Source organism: Mesoplodon densirostris, chromosome 11, assembly GCF_025265405.1.
Source record: "Mesoplodon densirostris isolate mMesDen1 chromosome 11, mMesDen1 primary haplotype, whole genome shotgun sequence".
In the NCBI taxonomy this organism is placed as follows: Eukaryota; Metazoa; Chordata; class Mammalia; order Artiodactyla; family Ziphiidae; genus Mesoplodon; species Mesoplodon densirostris.
In genome coordinates, this window is record NC_082671.1 from 102819068 (window position 1) to 102839911 (window position 20844).

Here is a 20844-nt window from a genome sequence, read left to right on the forward strand (position 1 = left end):
GCACAACTTTTTCTGCATGAAACATAGGAATGTGAACAGCACAGAGGAGTCCTCACCCTCCTGTTTTCTATAGCAGGAAAGCATTTATTCCAATCACCTATTAATCGTCAGAATGAAATGCGTCTATGACATAGCTTTTATTCCTAGCTGTATTCCCAATATGGTAGAATAAAGCATTATAGTGATAATACAAGAATACATGTTTCTGAAATTTCTAAACAGATTATGCAAGAAAGCTGACATAGTTCAAAACACTAACTGATCCACGATTTAGGGATGAGAACAGATTGCACCGTCATTCCATCTAGGCTATTCCTGTATGGCTCATCAGAGTAAATAGTTAAGCAATTTTATTTCCTATCTGGCATTTAGGACAGGAAATTTAAAAATTATAATGCCTAGAGATTTTTCTGGGGTGTTTTCTTCAGATGTAAGTAATTGATTAGATCATCTAGAGCAGCATCCCCCAACCTTTTTGGCACCAGGGACCGGTTTCATGGAAGACAATTTTTCCACGGCAAGGGCGCGTGTGGCTGGGTGTGCGGGAGAATGGTTCAGGCAATAATGCGATTGATGGGGAGCGGCAGGTGAAGCTTCACTCGCTCCCCGCCGCTCACCTCCTGTTGTGCGGCCCGGTTCCTAACAGGCCAAGGACCGCTGGGGGACCCCAGAGCTCTAGAGCTCTGCTGTCTAATTCGGAGTCACCAGCCACATATGGCTATCTAAATTAAAATTAATTAAAATTAAATAAAATATCAGTTCCTCAATCACAGCAGCCACATTTCAGGTGCTCAAGAGCCGTAATGTGGCTAGTGGCTACCATATTAAACAGTGCAGATACTGAATGCTTCAATCATTGCAGAAAGTTTTATTGGACAGATCTGTTCTAGAATGACTAAAATCACTGGCTGCCAATTTGGGATGGTTCCTAGGACCTTACAAAATACCAAGATCATTCTAAGCTGAATTGAGGGAAGTAATTTGTCCAACTATCAATGGAAATCTATACTTTTGTAATTCCTCTTGTAAATGTCATGCCCTAAGTAATTCTGTCCTGACAGCTGAGAACAGTTTCTCATTCCAACAATAATGCTATGTTACCAGGTCTCTACTAAGCACAGGTTTTTTCATTAAATCTACACAATATTTCTATGAGGAAGGTATTGTCATTTTCAAAATGCGGATGAGGAAAGTAAAGCTCAGAGTGATAAATTTACTTGTCCCAAATCATTCAGCTGGTAAAGGGACAATAGGAATTTAAACCCTATACTGTCTTAAGTCCTGAGCCCTATGTACTATTCACCACACTCTCCAGTCTCTCTATCAGAGAAAATTGTAATAGTGCTTCCTGTATATGAGTCCCTTTAGATCTTTAGATTCTTGAGTCAGATTCTCACACTTAATAGTTGTGTTACCTTGAGCAAACAATTTAACTACTATGTGCCTCAGTTTCCTCATCTGGAAAATGGGAATGATAACAGTAGCTACTTCAGAGGGTTGTGAAAGTTAGGTAGGCATATGTGAGGCATTGGGAACAGTGCCTGGCACTGGGAAGAGCTCAATAAGTGCTATAGTATCATCTCCTTCAGTGTTTTCTTTTTCTCTTTACTTCTTTCTTTCTTTCTTTTTGCGATACGCGGGCCTCTCACTGTTGTGGCCTCTCCCGTTGCGGAGCACAGGCTCCAGACGTGCAGGCTCAGCGGCCATGGCTCACGGGCCCAGCCGCTCCGCGGCATGTGGGATCTTCCCGGTCCGGGGCACGAACCCGCGTCCCCTGCATCGGCAGGCGGACTCTCAACCACTGCGCCACCAGGGAATCCCCAGTGTTTTCTTTTTAAAAGGAGATTAAGAAAGAGCTTTTGGTACTTTCAAGTGCTAATTATTTATAGGTCTGAAAAACTCTTTTCAAACAGTATGTTTTTCAAGATATCAAACAAAGAGATTGGAAGACATACCTTTCCTCATCTCCACCCCCAAAAGTTGGCTGATTTCGGCCAATCTACTAAGGTATCAAGAAAAAGAGAAGCTTCTCCAAAAAGCCTGAGCACTACAGCAGAAAATCCTCAGAGTGCAGAAGGTTTAACCAAAACCTAAACAGAGTCTATTTTCACTCAACTATTTTTTTTTTTTTTTGAGAATGTAAGAAAGGGACATAGGATTCGGAACATTGGGTGGAAAGAATATTATCAGAAAGGGGCCATGTAAGGATTGCCATCAAATGCAGACCTTACTTAGGACCTTTCATTTTGCAGTTCTGCATCTAGAAGACTCTAGGAGAGCCTTTCTTACTGGCACCTGGGAGGTAGGATTCAGAGTTCATAAACATAGAAAACCTGATGGGTTTCTGGGGCAATATTTTTCATGAACTGGGGCAGAAAAACAGAATGTCAAAGCTGAACAGCCCTTTACTATCCTGGACAGAAGACTCTGCATTTCATGCCTAGAAAGAAGGTTGGAAGAACCTATGCCTGCTAGCGTAAGGTTATAATAGCGATGGCCATCCACTCCACATACACAGGCAATAGCAATAGCCCCAGCCTCAGGGAAGAGGGTTCTGAACCATTTAACTAGAAATAGGGAACAAATCAAGTTCCAATAGCAGGAAAACAAACACCAAAAAACCCCAAAACACACACAACAAAATAAATATCCAGGCCTCTTCCTTTCCTTCTCCTTAGAAGGCCCCTGTAGAAATGGAATAGCCCCTCACAGTAGGCCAGAGAAGGAGCAGGAGAATTTCAGAAAGTGGGAATCTTTTGGCAAATCTAAAGCAGCATTTCATTTTGAATTAGGGTTAGTTCTCATCATGTCATCCCTTCTGCAGACTTAGGCATTTCAGGCAGGAGGACAGGAAGACGAACCAAAAGCACCAGCCAAAGGAACCAAAACCACAGCCTCCTTTAATGGATTGTCAGACACAATTTAGAAACAAAAAACAAATTAGAATACATTTCCTCCTTATTGCTTTTCCAGTTTTCTCCAAAACGCCCATTATTTTTAAAAATCAAGATCATTTCTACTTCTTTCTCCCTAAAACAATCAGTATTATATAAAAGAAAACAATAATAACCTTCTAAATGCCTGATATGTGCCAGGCACTGTGCAAGCCACTGAAGCATGGTTTCATCTCATCATCACAAACCTTGAGCAGGATTGCTAGAAAGTGGCAGAACCAGGATCACGAGCCCACAGCTCAGCACCCTTTAACCAGGACACGGTTCCGTCCTATGCAGAATGTAGGACACCTCACAAATCCATTAGCGAAGAGTGCATCCGCCACCCCGCCTTCCCCACCCCATTACCAGCCACATGAGGCCCTCGATTCTAAAGAATAGAAAGTTTGCTTTTGAAGGTTTTCCTTTTGAACTGTTTGTCAGCGTGGGGTCCCTCCCTATCATTTTCAGTTCAAAGGGGACTCACACCACTGTCACACACACACACACACTTTGATGTTGGTCTCCACCTAAAATTCCTTGAAAGGGTACAGCTGCTCCTACATAAATGCCGGCAGAGGGACTAATGGGGGTGTGGGGGGGGCTGGTCTCACATTCTCTATTTTCCTCACTTTGTTTTCCCCTGCGTCCCACTGAAGCCTATATAGTTGTTTCAGGCTTTCCCTAAAGCTGGGGTTACTGAAAGAAATGATAGGGTTCACAGGAAAATAATTTTAAACTGAACGCTAAATATCACTTCTCCCATAGTCTAGACCAGAGGTTAGCAAACTTTTTCTGTAAATGGTCATACAGTAAATAGTTCAGGCTTTGAATCGTTTGTCTCTTTTGCAACAGTTCAACTCTGCCGTTATAGGGAAAACAGCCATAGACAATATGCAAACAAATGTACTTGGCCGTGTTCCAATAAAATTTTATTTACAAAAATAGGCATTGGGCTGGGTATGGCCATGGGTTAAAGTTTTCTGACCCCTGGTCTAGTCCAGTGATGTCAAAAGATATGTAATGCAAGCCTCAAATGTGATTTAAAAATATTTTATAGCCACATTTTTTTTTTTTTTTTTTTTGCTGTACGCGGGCCTCTCACTGCCGTGGCCTCTCCTGTTGCAGAGCACAGGCTCTGGACGTGCAGGCTCAGCAGCCGTAGCTTACGGGCCCAGCCGCTCCACGGCATGTGGGATCTTCCCGGACCAGGGCACAAACCTGTGTCCCCTGCATCGGCAGGCGGACTCTCAACCACTGCGCCACCAGGGAAGCCCTATAGCCACATTTTAAAGAAGTAAAAAGGAATGGGTGAAATTGATTTTACTGATACATTTTATTTAACCCAATATATCCAAAATATTATCATTTCAACATGTAATTAATATTAAAAATCATTAATGGGACTTCCCTGGTGGTCCAGTGGTTAAGAATCCACCTTCCAATGCAAGGGACACGGGTTTGATCCCTGGTCGGGGAACTAAGATCCCACATGCCACCGGGCAACTAAGACCACGTGCTGCAACTAAAGAGCCTGCGCGCCTAAACGAAAGATCCCGCACGCAGCAATGAAGATCCTGCATGCTGCAACTAAGACCATATACAACCAAATAAATAATTAATTAATTAAAAAAATCATTAATGAAATATCTTAAATTCTTTCTTTGTTCTGTCTTTGGACTCTGATGTGTATTTTACGCTTAGAGCACATCTTAATGCAGACCAGCCACATTCCAGCACTCAATAGCTACACATGGGTAGTGGCTATTGCATTGGGTGGGACCACTCTAGGCTCTTCGCAGGTATCTCTAGTTCCTCATCTGGTTCCCCTCTTCTTAGGTTCACCTGTCTGTTTACTCATTCTCTACACACAGAGCCTGTACCAGGATCCTCATTCTTTCCCCTGAGTTTGAGTTGTTCAGCACAGAATAGCATTCTGGGATGCTGCCAATGGTCACTTCAAGTCCCATAGAACAGTGTGTATGTCTGCAGAGGGGGGTTGGTGATGTCTTAGTTCATTCAGGCTGATATAACAAAAATACTATATACTGTGTAGATTAAACAGCAAACATTTATTTCTGACAGTTCTGGAGACTAAGGAGCCCAAGATGAGGGGTCAGAAGATTCAGTGTCTGGTGAGAACCGGCTTCCTGATTCATGGATGGCCATCTTCTTGCTATGTCCTCACATGGCACAAGGGTTGAAGGAGCTCTCCGGGGTCTCCTTCATAAGGGCACTAATCCCATTCATGAGGGATCCACCCTCATGACCTAATCACCTCACAAAGGCCCCACCTCCAGATACCATCACACCGGGGTTAGGTTTCAGCATATGAATTTCAGGGGGACATAAACATTCAGTCTATGGTGGTGTCCCAAGAGAGTCACCCAGCAATCCAAGTTCTGAAGGACAGCCAAAATACGTGTGCATACCCCTGTGTCATACCTTTTGAGGTTTCTCCACCAGAATGAGTTTTAGACCCTCCTCTTTATTTTTTGGTCCCATTATCCAGAGAGTAACTCTTGGATCTGGCATCTCTCTGACTCTCCTGTCCCTCTCTCTATGTCTCTCTCTCTCTGTCCTGGTCTCACAGTATCTCTGCCTCTGTGTCTCTGTCTCTCTCTGTCTCACACACACACATAACTACTGCTAGCTTCCACCTCACACCCTACATACACACACGTGAAGGGAAAATAGTAGTTCTTGAAGAATACACCACGTCGTAAGTTTGCAAAAGGCAGAAGAGAGACACATCCCGCCTACTTGTCCCGTAATGAACAATGCTGCCTCACTTCCTTTGGACTCAGGGCTTCACCACAGCTTAAGAGAAGAGCATTCATTCCTTCCCTTCATCTTTTTACCTCCCGGTTTCCAGTTTTATCTGTTTAGGGCTGCCAGAAATAAGAAGCGAACTCATCACTCAGCGCGCCACTTACTTCTTATGGCCTTACTCCTAGTTACACCAAGACACACCTGAACGATTTAAGCCCAGCTGAATCCTTCGACCACAGCTGTATTGGCTTGGATGAGACCGAACCACTATAACAGAGGCACAACACTACAGAAGCTTAAAGATATAGAGTCTATTTCTCTGTCATGTAATGATTATGAAGAGGGTGATCGATCCAGATCAGAGGTAGGTGTTAGGCTTCTCCGTCACCTCCTGGGGGATGTCCTCATCTGCATTGCTGAAGACACTTAGCCACCAAGCCAGGCTCTATAGCTAGTAAGTCCATGAGAATATGGAGAAGGCAAATCAAATGTCTTAAAATCCAAGCCTAGAAGCAGCACAGGCCATTTCTGCTCATGTTCTACTGGCAAGAACTTGGTAACACAGTCATAACTCAATGTGCAGGGGGCTGAGGAACTTAGTCTAGGACAGTAGCCATGTACCCTGGAAGGAAACAAGACTGGATTTTCGTGGGTAAGGAAATGTCTTCACTACGGGGTATTCTCTTCCCCAGGCTGACTGGGCTGTGAGTGTGGAAATCATTCTTCTAATTTCAACTTCATTATTTTATATAATGATTATAACAGTCCTATGGGATCAAAATTATCTCCATTTTACAGATAAGGAAATTGAGACATTGGGTTATGTAACTTTCATAGAATTTTATTCCTTATTATAGTACATTTTCCTTTTATTATGTTTATTTGGGATATGTCCACAACTAGATCATAAAGTCGTATCCCCAGTGTTACAAAATTCAACGTCTAAACATACCAATTGCTTAGTAGAACTTTGTTAATTGAATGACTGAATTAATGATTAACATATATTTATGTGCTGATGCTTGAAACTAAGAGAAGCAGACTTCTTGCTACATAGGTAAATTATTTTGACATTAAAAAAATTTTTTTTATTTTTTTGGTGGAGCCATGCAGCATGCGGGATCTTAGTTCCCTGACCAGGAATCAAACCCTCACCCCAATCCCTAGTCCGGGAACGGAGGTCGCACAAGCTGTGCGGCGCAGCCCAAAGAAGAAACAGACAAAAAAACAAATGACAGATTAACAAGAAAAAAAAAGGACAGAATTTTTATTATATTTGCATGTACAGGAGTTTACAGAAAATAAGTGAAACTCAGAGAAGCAATTATACTCCGGACCTTTTATACTCTTCTTAACTAAGGAAAGAGAACTTGAGATTAAAGGGACGATAAATTGTGGGGAAGTGAGTAAGTAATATATGGGGGAAACTAATAGAAGATAAGGGCTATTTTAGTAAATTCTGTTTATGCAAACTCATCTTGGTGCTGACTCTCCATCTTTGACGATAGGAGTCACTCTTCTCTCCCTGGATGCATAGGGGAGGTACCTTCCTCAAAGGGAAATTTATATCCTGCTTTCAGGCAATGAGGGGAGGGCAGAGAGCTCCCCCTGCCTCTGTTGACTTTCAGTTGTCTCAGCTCAAAATAATCCTTTTGCCAAAGTGGCATATTTTGGGTGGCATAGAGTTCTGATCCTCTTCCATGTTCAGAGAGATTAAATTACTTGTCCAGGTTTACTCGGGTAGTGAGTGGAGGATTCTGGTATTTAAATCCACTTCTGTCAGCCTGTATAGCATCTGCTTTTATAATGTAAACATTCAGAAAAAGTCTGCTTTTCCAATTTTATTTAAGATTATTTAAATAATAGTTTCGTTGCAAATAATTTGTCTTTTTTACTGTAGCATGATGCTAGTTCAAAGTGCTTTTATGAAATATCTCATTTGATGGTCTAGACAGTAGGATGGCAGGACTTGATAAACTAGTTTCACAGATCAAAAAACTAAGTAACAGGGGCTTCCCTGGTGGTGCAGTGGTTGAGAGTCCGCCTGCCGATGCAGGGGACACGGGTTCGTGCCCCGGTCCGGGAAGATCCCACGTGCCGTGGAGCGGCTAGGCCCGTGAGCCATGGCCGCTGAGTCTGCGCGTCCAGAGCCTGTGCTCCACAACGGGAGAGGCCACAACAGTGAGAGGCCCGTGTACTGCAAAACAAACAAACAAAAAAACCTAAGTAAAAAAGAATTGAGTGACTTGACCATGGCCAAGCAACCATTTGGGAACGTTGTTGCCACCATGATCTAGGTGTTCTGAGTCTCATTACGGGGCCTTTTTGGGGCTATATCATTACTGCCTCTTCCCTAACTGCCCACCCAATGACTTTAAATGGGATTATTCCATTTAACCACAGACCTCTGGGGAATAGCCTTCAGGGTAGTATGAAGGTCAGCGTTCTAAAATCCCACAACCTGGGACTGAGTCCAGGTTTAGTCATTTACTGTTCTGTGGGTATAATGGAACCCGCCTTGTGGGATGAGCTTGGAAGGAGATAAGGCAGTTGGGAGTATTACAAAGGGGCCTCCATTTCCCTGGCCTCAGGTTTCCTTGTAGAAGAACCTCCACCAGAGAAACCTGCTTTATTCCTTCTGACTGGATCATTTATCCCCAGGGCAGAAGGCATGATGTACCTGACTGGGGAGTTTGGGAGAGGGAACTGGGCAAACAAAGCCCAGTCCCTTCTTGGGTTCCCTTTAATTCAGAATTCATTGTCCAGGTCTGTCTTCTACCTTGCTGGGGGTACAGGAGGGCCTGTGCCTGCAGGGAGGCTGGGGGCCTGTGTTGGAGGTGAGGTCTGAGGAAATCCACTGCAAGTACAAAGCCATGTTCTCCAATTTACCCTATCCGTGCTATTTTGATCTCCTTTTGCTTGCCTCTTGCATCTGTCTTTCAGTTGGTTCTAAACTCAGGCAGGGAAAATGGGTTTTATTTACTGGCTCCCTGGAACTCAACTTGCTTTCCTTGTTATATGATCAGGTGTCCTAAATTCATTGGGAAAAAATGTGTCTGAGCAAAGTTATACATAATTTTTGATGTGTGAACCAAGTTTTAACTTGTAGGTGTGAAATGTTTTTATGTAGTTATAAATCTAAATGGGTATTGCTTTTCCACTAAAATCACAGTTTTTATTATTGGTGGTTCTGTTGCTAAGTATTTCAGAACTTTCAATATGTCATAAGAGTAAACTAATTACTAGAAAAGAACACCTGAAGAAATGAAATAATAATTATAATACTAATAAAATATCACTAAAGTTGGAAAAATGGAAGTGAAATCCTTCTACCTTTTTTTGTTTTACATCTTTATTGGAGTATAATTGCTTTACAATGGTGTGTTAGTTTCCGCTTTATAACAAAGTGAATCAGTTATACATATATATATGTTCCCATATCTCTTCCCTCTTGCATCTCCCTCCCTCCCACTCTCCCTATCCCACACCTCTAGGTGGTCACAAAGCACCGAGCTGATCTCCCTGTGCTATGTGGCTGCTTCCCACTAGCTATTTTACGTTTGGTAGTGTATATATGTCCATGCCACTCTCTCACTTTGTCACAGCTTACACTTCCCCCTCCCCATATCCTCAAGTCCATTCTCTAGTAGGTCTGTGTCTTTATTTCCATCTTACCCCTAGGTTCTTCATGACATTTTTTTTCTTAGATTCCATATATACGTGTTAGCATACGGTATATGTCTTTCTCTTTCTGACTTACCTCACTCTGTATAACAGACTCTAGGTCCATCCACCTCACTACAAATAACTCAATTTCGTTTCTTTTTATGGCTGAGTAATATTCCATTGTATATATGTGCCACATCTTCTTTATCCATTCATCCGATGATGGACACTTAAGTTGCTTCCATCTCCTGGCTATTGTAAATAGAGCTGCAATGAACATTTTGGTACATGTCTCTTTTTGAATTATGGTTTTCTCAGGGTATATGCCCAGTAGTGGGATTGCTGGGTCATATGGTAGTTCTATTTGTAGTTTTTTTTTTTTTTTTTTTTTTTTGCGGTATGCGGGCGTCTCACTGTTGTGGCCTCTCCCGTTGCGGAGCACAGGCTCCGGATGCGCAGGCTCAGCGGCCATGGCTCACGGGCCCAGCCGCTCTGCGGCATATGGGATCCTCCCGGACCGGGGCACGAACCCGCATCCCCTGCATCGGCAGGCGGACTCTCAACCACTGCGCCACCAGGGAGGCCCCTATTTGTAGTTTTTTAAGGAACCTCCATACTGTTCTCCGTAGTGGCTGTACCAATTCACATTCCCACCAGCAGTGCAAGAGTGTTCCCTTTTCTCCACACCCTCTCCAGCATTTACTGTTTCTAGATTTTTTGATCATGGCCATTCTGACTGGTGTGAGATGATATCTCATTGTAGTTTTGATTTGCATTTCTCTAATGATTAATGATGTTAAGTATTCTTTCATGTGTTTGTTGACAATCTGTTTATCTTCTTTGGAGAAATGTCTATTTAGGTCTTCTGCCCATTTTTGGATTGGGTTGTTTGTTTTTTTGTTATTGAGCTGCATGAGCTGCTTGTATATTTTGGAGATTAATCCTTTGTCAGTTGCTTCATTTGCAAATATGTTCTCCCATTCTGAGGGTTGTCTTTTGGTCTTGTTTATGGTTTCCTTTGCTGTGCAAAAGCTTTGAAGTTTCATTAGGTCCCATTTGTTTATCTTTGTTTTTATTTCCATTTCTCTAGGAGGTGGGTCAAAAAGGATCTTTCTGTGATTTATGTCATAGAGTGTTCTGTCTATGTTTTCCTCTCAGAGTTTCATAGTTTCTGGCCTTACATTTCAGTCTTTAATCCATTTTGAGCTTATTTTTCTGTATGCTGTTAGGGAGTGTTCTAATCTCATACTTTTACATGTACCTGTCCAGTTTTCCCAGCACCACTTATTGAAGAGGCTGTCCTTTCTCCACTGTACATTCCTGCCTCCTTTATCAAAGATAAGGTGACCGTATGTGCGTGGGTTTATCTCTGGGCTTTCTATCCTGTTCCATTGATCTGTTTTTCTGTTTTTGTGCCAGTACCATACTGTCTTGATTACTGTAGCTTTGTAGTATAGTCTGAAGTCAGGGAGCCTGATTCCTCCAGCTTCTTTATTTGTTCTCAAGATTGCTTTGTCTATTTGGGGTCTTTTGTGTTTCCATACCAATTGTGAAATTTTTTGTTCTAGTTCTGTGAAAAATGCCAGTGGTAGTTTCATAGGGATTGCATTGAATCTGTAGATTGCTTTGTGTAGTAGAGTCATTTTCACAATGTTGATTCTTCCAATCCAAGAACATGGTATATCTCTCCATCCATTTGTATCATTTTAAATTTCTTTCATCAGTGTCTTATAGTTTTCTGCATACAGGTCTTTTGTCTCCTTAGGTAGGTTTATTCCTAGATATTTTGTTCTTTTTGTTGCAATGGTAAATGGGAGTGTTTTCTTAAATCCTTCGACCTTTTAAGTTAGAGCCATCAAAGTGATTAGCAGTAGGAATGTCCCGGGATCCTCTTCTGGTGCTAATTTTGATACCAGAAAGTCATAGCCCACTTGGGCTTTAAATAATGATTCTTTGAACTTGTGATATTTCTTACTGAGGTCTGGGATCTCTTTCACCGAAGGGAGTCAGTACATCAACTCTGAACAAGATTAGGCTGGTAGATATTGCCTGATTCGCCTTCCTCCTTTGGCATCTCAGGTTCTGCTCTCCTCTCCCTTTCCTCCTGCTCTTGGTCTTCCTTGCTGGCTCTTCCTCTTCTGCCAACTCTTCAAATGCGGGGGTTCCTGGTCCTCTTATTTTCTTCTTACCTTGTCTATGGGCATCCTCATCTACACTCCTTGCGTTGAGGATTTCTAAATCTGTACTTCCCACTCAGGAGTTATTCTGCTGAGTTACTCTCCTGAACTGCGTGCCCATTTTCAGATTTCTAACTGCTGGAGGCATCACAGCTGTCCGAAACACGGCATGTCCAGAACTGAACTCATTTTGTGCACTCCTTCTCCTAATACTGGATGATTCCATATAAAAGTCAGCTTCTCTTGAAAAATTGGAAACTCTTATAATACTGAGTCCATGTGACTACAGCTGGCTGGAACTGAGGAGTTGTTCACAGTCCCGACCTCTCCCTTTGTCTGATACCTGGCTGACTTCACACAATATGTTCTTGGCCTGGCAACTGTAGATGTTTGAGTTTGTGACCATGGTCTAGGCCACACTATACCATGTGCTGAATTAAGAAAAAAATCGAAGAATCAAATAGCTTCACTCTTTTCTATTCAGGGTGGAATTACCGGATTTTATTAATCCTGGTTCCTGCAGGTACTAAACTAATTGCATCTTTGCATAAGTTACTCAACCTCTCTGTACCTTGGTGACCTCATCTATAAAATCGTGATATTTATGGTAGCTACCTCACAGCGTTGTTGTGAGGGTTAAATGAGATAAAATATGTAGGTAACTTAGAACAATGCCCAACACAGACTAAGCCACAGTGTTTGCTTCTCAGCCCCTGTTCTTTGTTATCTTTTCTGGATTTCTGTGACATATTTTTTCAAAACTATTTGTAAAATTGATGGTTTCATAAGATTCCAGAAAATAGATTTAATTTGGTTCATGACCTGTAAAGACTCCAACCTTAACTGTGTGGAAATATGTAAATGCATTTTCTATTACTAAGAAATCACATTTCTGGAGTTAAGTAGAGATTCAGTTTGACAACTGAAAGTTGGCCCAAATGGAACTGACAAATACCTGAAACGAACATATTTCATGACTACATGAGAGTTTTTCTGTTTGCGAAATCCCTGCCTGGCCAAAGGCAGAAGTTCTTGTTTGAGCTGTATTTCCTGTATGATCTTGAACAACTAGACCCAAACGTCTTCCCTATGGCTGTTCTCTTGCCAGGAGTGATGTCCTGCTTTCATCACACAGCAAGTACTTCGCCTTCAAGATTGTTTTCAGTCTCACTTCTGATACTCTTGTCTCTTTTCTCTTACACTGAGTAGCAACTACTTGTTTACATGCCTGTTTCTCTTAGAGTGAATTGCTTGAATTCTGAGACATCTTAGCGCTTCACTAGAAAGGACATGATGACTGGCTCAGGCTTTGGTGCCAGGATGCCTGGATTCAAATCCTGGCTCTGCCATGTTTGGGCTTTGTAGCCCAGGGACAGGTCCTGGATCCCTATGAACCTCAATTTCCTCATCTACAGTAACTCACAGGGTTGTTGTGAGGATTAAATGAGCAAATATTTGTAAAACTCTATAGAACAGTATCTGTGGCACATGGAAGACATTGAATAAATTTTAGTGATTATTATTGTTGTTGCTGTCGACTTGATTTTTCTTTATTTCCATATTTTGTCTCTAGTTTCCTCCAATTGCTCAAATTTACTCTGCTACAACTGATACAAATCTAATTTTACTGCTCTTTGCTTCTTCTAGTTTAAGAAATAAGCTTTCAAAATATGAATCACAATTTGATCCTGCAGACAGAATATTGAGAAATGAAAAATATTGACTGTCTAGTTTTGGCAAAAGGTGCATAGCCACATTCCACTCCTTTAAAAACCAAAAAAGAAAAAACAAAAAAACGTATCCTGTGGGCTTCCCTGGTGGCGCAGTGGTTGAGAGTCCACCTGCCGATGCAGGGGACACGGGTTCGTGCCCCGGTCCGGGAAGATCCCACATGCCGCGGAGCGGCTGGACCTGTGAGCCATGGCCGCTGAGCCTGCGCGTCCGGATCCTGTGCTCCACAACGGGAGAGGCCACAACGGTGAGAGGCTCGCGTACTACAAAACAAAACAAAAAAACAACTTATCCTGTAACTCCTCCCTGCTCCCTGGTAAGACCTTTCTAGATCAATAAATTGATTCCTTTTTATTTCTGTACTACTCTCTCCTTCCCTTCTACCCCCATTGTAATGTGTCCAATATACATCTGTTTGCACTTAATTAGTACAGTGTACTAATTAAATGGATGTACTAATTCCTGCCCTATCACATCAGGGAGTACTTGACAGTAACATGACTTATAACTGATGGTGTTAACCTTGATCTGAAACCTGGTGCTGTTTACCAGTTTTCTCCACTATAAAGTTACCATTTTCCCCTTTCCATACTGTTCTTTGGAAGTGAGTCATTAAGTCCAGTCCACAACCAAGGGAGGGTGTGGGGAGAGAATTAATCTTTACCTCCTGGAAGGAGGAGTATCTACATCTATTCTTTGGAATTCTTTTATAAAGAAAAGTCACTTCTCCAATATTTATTTATTTATTAAATAATTTTTGTATCATTATGGACTCATGGATATTTATTTTATTCTTTGGGTTATAATCCAATACCATAATTATTTTCTTGCTGAAATTTTTTCAGCTTTGGCCATTGGGAGCTCTTTCAGATTGGCTCCTGTGTCCTCTTGACATGCTTCCATCACTTTTATTTTATCTTTTTTCAAACTTCCTTCCTTTTTGGCATTATAAGATATTCCAGACTCATATTTTCCCTCCCCTGTCCTAGAGTCAGCCGTTTCTCCTTTTCTAGGAAAATGGTATTTAGAAATCAAAATCAGGTTGCTGGGCATGCTTATTGCTGCTGGCATGTCACTGCTTCTAGGCCCTCTCAATGGACAGAGCTAGGAAATATGTGTATGTATAGTAAGCTATGAATACACACATCTATTATCTATCTATCCCTCTATCTATCTTGTATTTATCTATCTATCTATAAACATGAATTTCTACTGATCTCTCTGACCCTAATCCAGCACCCCAGGGCTCATCTCTTCTTGCTTATTTATGACATTTTCTCTAATAATGAGAGACCTGGCTCCCATTATCTACAATTATTTACTTATTTGTTTGAGCCTACTATTGAGTTAAACTGTGTTCTCCCAAAGTTAGTATGTTGAAGTCCTAGCCCCCAGTACCTCATAATGTGACCTTATTTGGAGAGAGTCTTTACAGAGGTAAGAGGTAAGCAAGTTAAAATGAGATCATTAGGGTGGCCTCTAATCCAATATGACTAGTGTCCTTAAAAATAAGGGAAATTTGGACACAGACACATGCATAGAGGGAGGAAGATGTGAAGACAGGGAGAAGATGAACATCTACACGCCAAAGAGAAAGGGCTGGACCAGATCCTTTCCTCACAGCCCTCAGCAGGGACCAACTCTGTCAACACCTAGATTTCAAACTGTGAGTAACCAGAACTGTGAGGCAATACATTTCTGTTGCTGAAGCCACCCAATTTGGTACTTTGTTATGGTAGCCTTAGCAAACTAATATAGATTTTCTGGTGTACAGGTAAATTAGTTTTGAAATTCCCAATACTTAGCCCTATGAGAAACAGATTTACCAAACAGAGTACAAAGTTTTTGCCTTTAGCCTTATAATATCTAGTCAAAACACTGTTTTCCAGAGTCAGTTCCTTTTCTACCTAGCCCTTCAATTAGGTTATATTATATATTTATAATATAGTTAGATTAATTTGTCACAGCCTGCATTCCATCCCAGGATTCCTCATCATCTTGGTTGATTTCTTTTTAATCTGAATACAGCAAATGGATTTTGATAAATGCATCGTCTATAGGTATCCACTACCTGTAGAGTATAGACGAGTTCCTACCCTAAAACATCCCCTCCCTCTGCAGTGCCTTTGGACTCAACCCTTCACTCCTCCTGAATCCCTGGCAACCACTGGTATGTTTTCCATACCTATAATTTTGCCTTTTCCGTATGTCATATAAATGGAATTACATAATATATAGCCTTTTGAATCTGGCTCCTTTCACTTTAGCAAAAATGCATTTGAGATTCATACATGTTGTTGAGTAAATTAGTAACTGCTTCCTTTTTATTTCTGAGTAGTATTCGATTGTACCACTATTTATCCACTCACTTGTGGAACAATATCTTTGTTGCTTCTGGTTTTTGGCAATTACAAATAAAGTTGCTATAAATATTCCCCTCTAGGTTTGTGTGTGTTTCAATTCACTTGGGTAAATACCCAGATATGAGATAGCTGGTTCTTTATGGTAAGTGTATATTTAACTTTATAAGAAGCTGCTAAACTGACTTAATGACTGTACCATCCTGCTTTCATACCAGCAATGAATGAAGGTTCCTATTGTTCCACATATACACCAGCATTTTGTACCATCAGTTATTTTTTTAAATTTGAGCAGTTGTAATAGGTGTGTAATGATATCTAATTGTGGTTTTATTTATTTAATCTTATTTTATTTTATTTTTGGCCACGACGTGCGGCTTGTGGGATTTTAGTTCCCCAACCAGGGATTGAACCCAGGCCCTCGGCAGTGAGGGTGTGGAGTCCTAACCACTGGACTGCCAGGGAATTCCCTGATTGTGGTTTTATTTTGCAAGCACTACATTTGACAGATTCATCCCTGTTGCCATATTACATCCCATGTTCTGCTGCATAATTCTCTATGAGGTGCATCTACCACATTTCACTATCAATTCTCCCAATAACAGACACTCCCACTGTCTCCAAATAATACCATGAAATTTATTTTCTTTATTCATTATGATCTCAGAGATTTCAGTATTTCTTTAGTTTCTTTTCATCATCAAGTTATTTCATACATGAGGGAAAATAATATCCAAAGAGTCAAACAATATCCAAACCATATCTAAAAATCTTCTTGCATAGACTAGATTCTCAAATTTTCTCACATAGACTCTATGATAAATATAGAATTGATGCAATTATCTTCAAAAAAGGATTATTTAATAAAGCATTATGACTCTGGTTTGTTTTCAATAACATTTCTTTCCTTTCTCCCTCCCTCGCTTGCTTTCCTCCTTGCTTCTTTCCTTTCATTTCATCCCTCAAAAAATATTATTGAAGGTCTTTGCCTGTGGTAGTCATTGTTCAAGCCAGGGATATACACAAACAAGGACCCGACCCTGTAGTAGCTGACAATCTGGTGTAGTGTGTGTTGGGGGAGAAGGAAACATGGGAACATAACATACAGACATGCAGGAAAGAGTTGTTTAAAAACAGGCAAGAGAGTGCAGCCAGCTCTGCCCTGGTGAGATAGGAAGGTTCCCCAGAGGAGATAAAGATTTGAACTAGTTGTTGAAGGATTAATAGAAGGGGAGAGGGACTTCCCTGGTGGCGCAGTGGTTAAGAATCTGCCTGCCAATGCTGGAGACACCGGTTCGAGCCCTGGTCCAGGAAGATCCCACATGCCTTGGAGCAACTAAGCCCGAGCGCCACAACTACTGAGCCTGCACTCTAGAGCCCACGAGCCACAAGTACTGAAGCCTGCATGCTGCAACTACTGAAGCCTGCATGCCTAGAGCCCGTGCTCCACAATGAAGAGTAGCCCCTGCTCGCCACAACTAGAGAAAGCCCACACGCAGCAACGAAGACCCAACGTAGCCAAGAAAAAGAAGAAGAAAAAAAAGAAGAAGGGGAGAGCAGAGGGCATAAAAACACTTGTCATGTTGAGGGTCTGGTGAGTAGTTCAAAAATTATAGAACATGGGGTCCATGAAAGTGGGTAGTGGGAAGTATGGCTAGAAAAATAGGATGGGTTCTGATTGGGACGGGCTTTGCAAGGCTTAGTTTGTCATGTAGACATCAAAGAGCCATTGAAGGTTTTATAACAAAGTAGAGTTTATTAGACTTGTATTTCAGAACCATAACTTTGGCATATAGGTCAGAGAGGAATGAGATTGGTAATAGGGAGACCAATTGCAAGTCTATTACAAATAGTTCAGATAAGAAATATTGAACATAGGAATGGCTTGTTTTCTCCCTAAGTTGTCTATTTGTAAGAAACAAGGAAAAAAAGTAAAATCTGGGAAAGTAGAACTTTATTTGGCATGTAAGTTAGAAAAGAAAAAAAAAAAAAAACAGCCATCAAAGAGCAACATAAGGAATCCTTGCAGGGAAGGAACTGTTCTGTATCCTGCCTCACATGATGATACAGAAACTTACACGTGATAACGTTGTAGAGAACTAAACACACAAACACACAAGAGGACTGAAGTAAAGAGGAAATCTGAATAAGATTGTGGATTATTGTTATCATTGTGGTAAACTGGGTAAAGTTTATGTGGATCTCTGTGTTATTTTATACAATCGTGTGAATCTACAATCATTTTAATAAAAATTTCAACTCAAAATGATAGCAAAATTAAGATATTTTCAAACCAAATATATATATATATATATATATATATATTAATCTCCTTTTGGATGTAGAGGAAGAGATTTAAGGCAACTTTTCCACAATTCCTCCCTGGAATTTTGATTGATTTTATGTTGCAGTCATATAATAATTTGGAAAAAAAAATGGAAAAATAGAAAACCAACCAGATTCAAAACTAAGGTATTTAAATGTGTAGTTTTTTAGATGATAATTATGATTGGTGCCATATTTTACATATTGATTAATTGTGAGGGGAGAAAATAAACATTTATTGGGTACTTAAATGCAATCACTGCTCTGGGGGCTTACATATATTTTTCTATTTCATGCTGCTGAAGAGGCAAATTTTATTATAATTATTTACTATAATTATGTTATTATAATTATTAATGCACTTTCCAGATGGGGAAGCCTAAGTGTCAGAATGTGTAAGTACTTTTGCAAGGTCACAGGTTAGGACTAACCTAAGCCTGACTTTCAAGCCTATGTACTTTCCTACCATGTAAGGACAGTTACAGACACAAGCATATTTAAGACAGCATCTCTGTCCCTGACTTCTCTGGTTGAGCTCTACAGTGTCTGTACCCAATACTGAGAAATGTGGAATATAGTACTTCTGTGGTTATCAGTGTGGATTATTTCAGCTCAGGAAAATATGTTTTCAAATTTGTGACAAGATAGCTTTGATAAAATATTTCGCAAAAAATAGAGTCAGATATGATTAGACTTCAGGGCAGTCCCTTCAACCTTTAAACAAAACAAAAACAAAAACAAAACCTCAGTAAGACGGTTATAACGTTTAACTATTATGGAGTGTTTACTATCTGTCAGGTGCCAGGTTAAGCAACTTACGTGCTGTTTAACATCACACAATGAAATAGGGATGAAACTTGGGCTATTTGACTTCAAAGCCACACTGCTAAACCACTGGGCTATAATGCTGTAAGCATCTACCAGATGAAATTAATGGCAAATGAAGAAAAAAGGAACTCTAATGAAAAGTTTAGCATGATCCACGATCAGTGGCCAGAGCCACCATTGATTGTAAATTAATTTCATGAGTTAACTACACTGTGTGATTTGGGGGCCTAAGGGGGTCTAAGCCATGAGAAGATCTCAATGCTATGCTCACATCAGTCACCTTCTACCCCGTTATGGGATTTGATTTTCTCCGCAGCTCTTTCACTTACTAATACCTAAGACTATTTCATTACTTGTCTATCACTTGTCCCACATCACCAGAACACAAGTTCAATAAAATTAAGAACCATGTCTTTCTTTTTTTTTTTTTTTTTTTTGTGGTACGCAGGCCTCTCACTGTTGTGGCCTCTCCCGCTGTGGAGCACAGGCTCTGGACGCGCAGGCTCAGCGGCCATGGCTCACGGGCCCAGCCGCTCCACGGCATGTGGGATCTTCCCGGACCGGGGCACGAACCCGTGTCCCCTGCATCGGCAGGCGGTCTCTCAACCACCGCTCCACCAGGGAAGCCCGAACCGTGTCTTTTTTGTTCAATGCTGTATTTCCAGTGTGTCAAGTTGTTCCTGACATATAAATATTTGTTGAATTAATGCATAAATGATTGCCCTTCCTGGGTCTTAAATGGTAGAGGTTTAGATTTACAAACTGTGGTTCAAAAGATCACATTAAAAGGCATGCCTTATTAGCAATTTATTCGTGTTTCATTCCTTAGATTGGCTAGGATAATTGAAAGAAAGGGAGGAGGAAGCCGGAGGAAGGAGCTGGAGTAAAGGAAAGAGAGAATATAAACTGGTAATGATAAAACCTTTAAATATGGCAGTGGGGGTTGAAGAAATTAGGAGCCTCGGATCAGTGCCTGAAATTGGTGGGGCACCCTGGAGTGGGATGGAAACCATCATGAAGGCTAACTTCTCAATTTGGTCTCAGATGTTCAAACCACCAAAGTGTAAGGAAAGGAGGTGGAAGTTATTTACCTTTTAGACTGCAGTGCTCTTGAGGACTCCATTGAAATTAGTGCCAAGTGTACTGACATTTTGGGCACTGGTCTACCTAGTTTATTGTAGATTCTTCAGGAGGAGTCATTATTGATGTGATTATAATCCTTATTAGCCTTACATCATTGTCAAGTAGGATGTATATGAAGACAGAAGGTTGAGAAAAACAAAATAATCACATAAGAAAACCCAAAATGAATGGATAAACTCAGTCATCTGTAGCACAGAGTGGGAAAGGCAACTAATTTCAGTGAGGTTGGGGAGTGCCGAGGAAAAAAACCATATCCTCTAAAATGGATTCGGGGTTGCTGCTGAACAGGAGAATTACGACAGATGACTCTAAGCAGTTAGAAGTTTCAAGGAATACAAGAGAGAATAGTTCTCAAACTTTTAAATCTCAGGACCCCTTTACATTCTTAAAAATTGAGGACTCCAAGAACTTTTACGTGTATTATGGATACCTATATTATCATATTTGAAATTAAAATTAAGAAATTTTAAGAGTAGTTATTCGTTATTTCATTTTAAACATTCGTTATTTCATTTCATTTTAACAGAAAATAATCTTTTATATGAAAAGTAACTCCTTTTCAAAACAAAAAAAAATTGACTAGAGTGGCATCGGTTCATGTTTTTGCAAATCTCTTTAACGTCCGGTTGAACAGCAGATGACTGGATTCTAATATTTGCTTCTGTTTCAGTGTTTCCATATCGCATGTCATGTAGCCTCTGTAAAACTCCACTCTACACTTATGAGAGAATGAGAGTGCCAAGGCAAATAACATTTTAGTATTATTATGGAAATACTTTTGACTTTCCCCTTTAAAGAGTCTGGGGACCCTTGGACCACACTTCGAGAACCACTGTTTTAAGAGTTAATATTAGTCAATCCAGCTTCAACTGAAAAGTAGCCATGAGGTTTCACAGGCCCTGAGGCTTT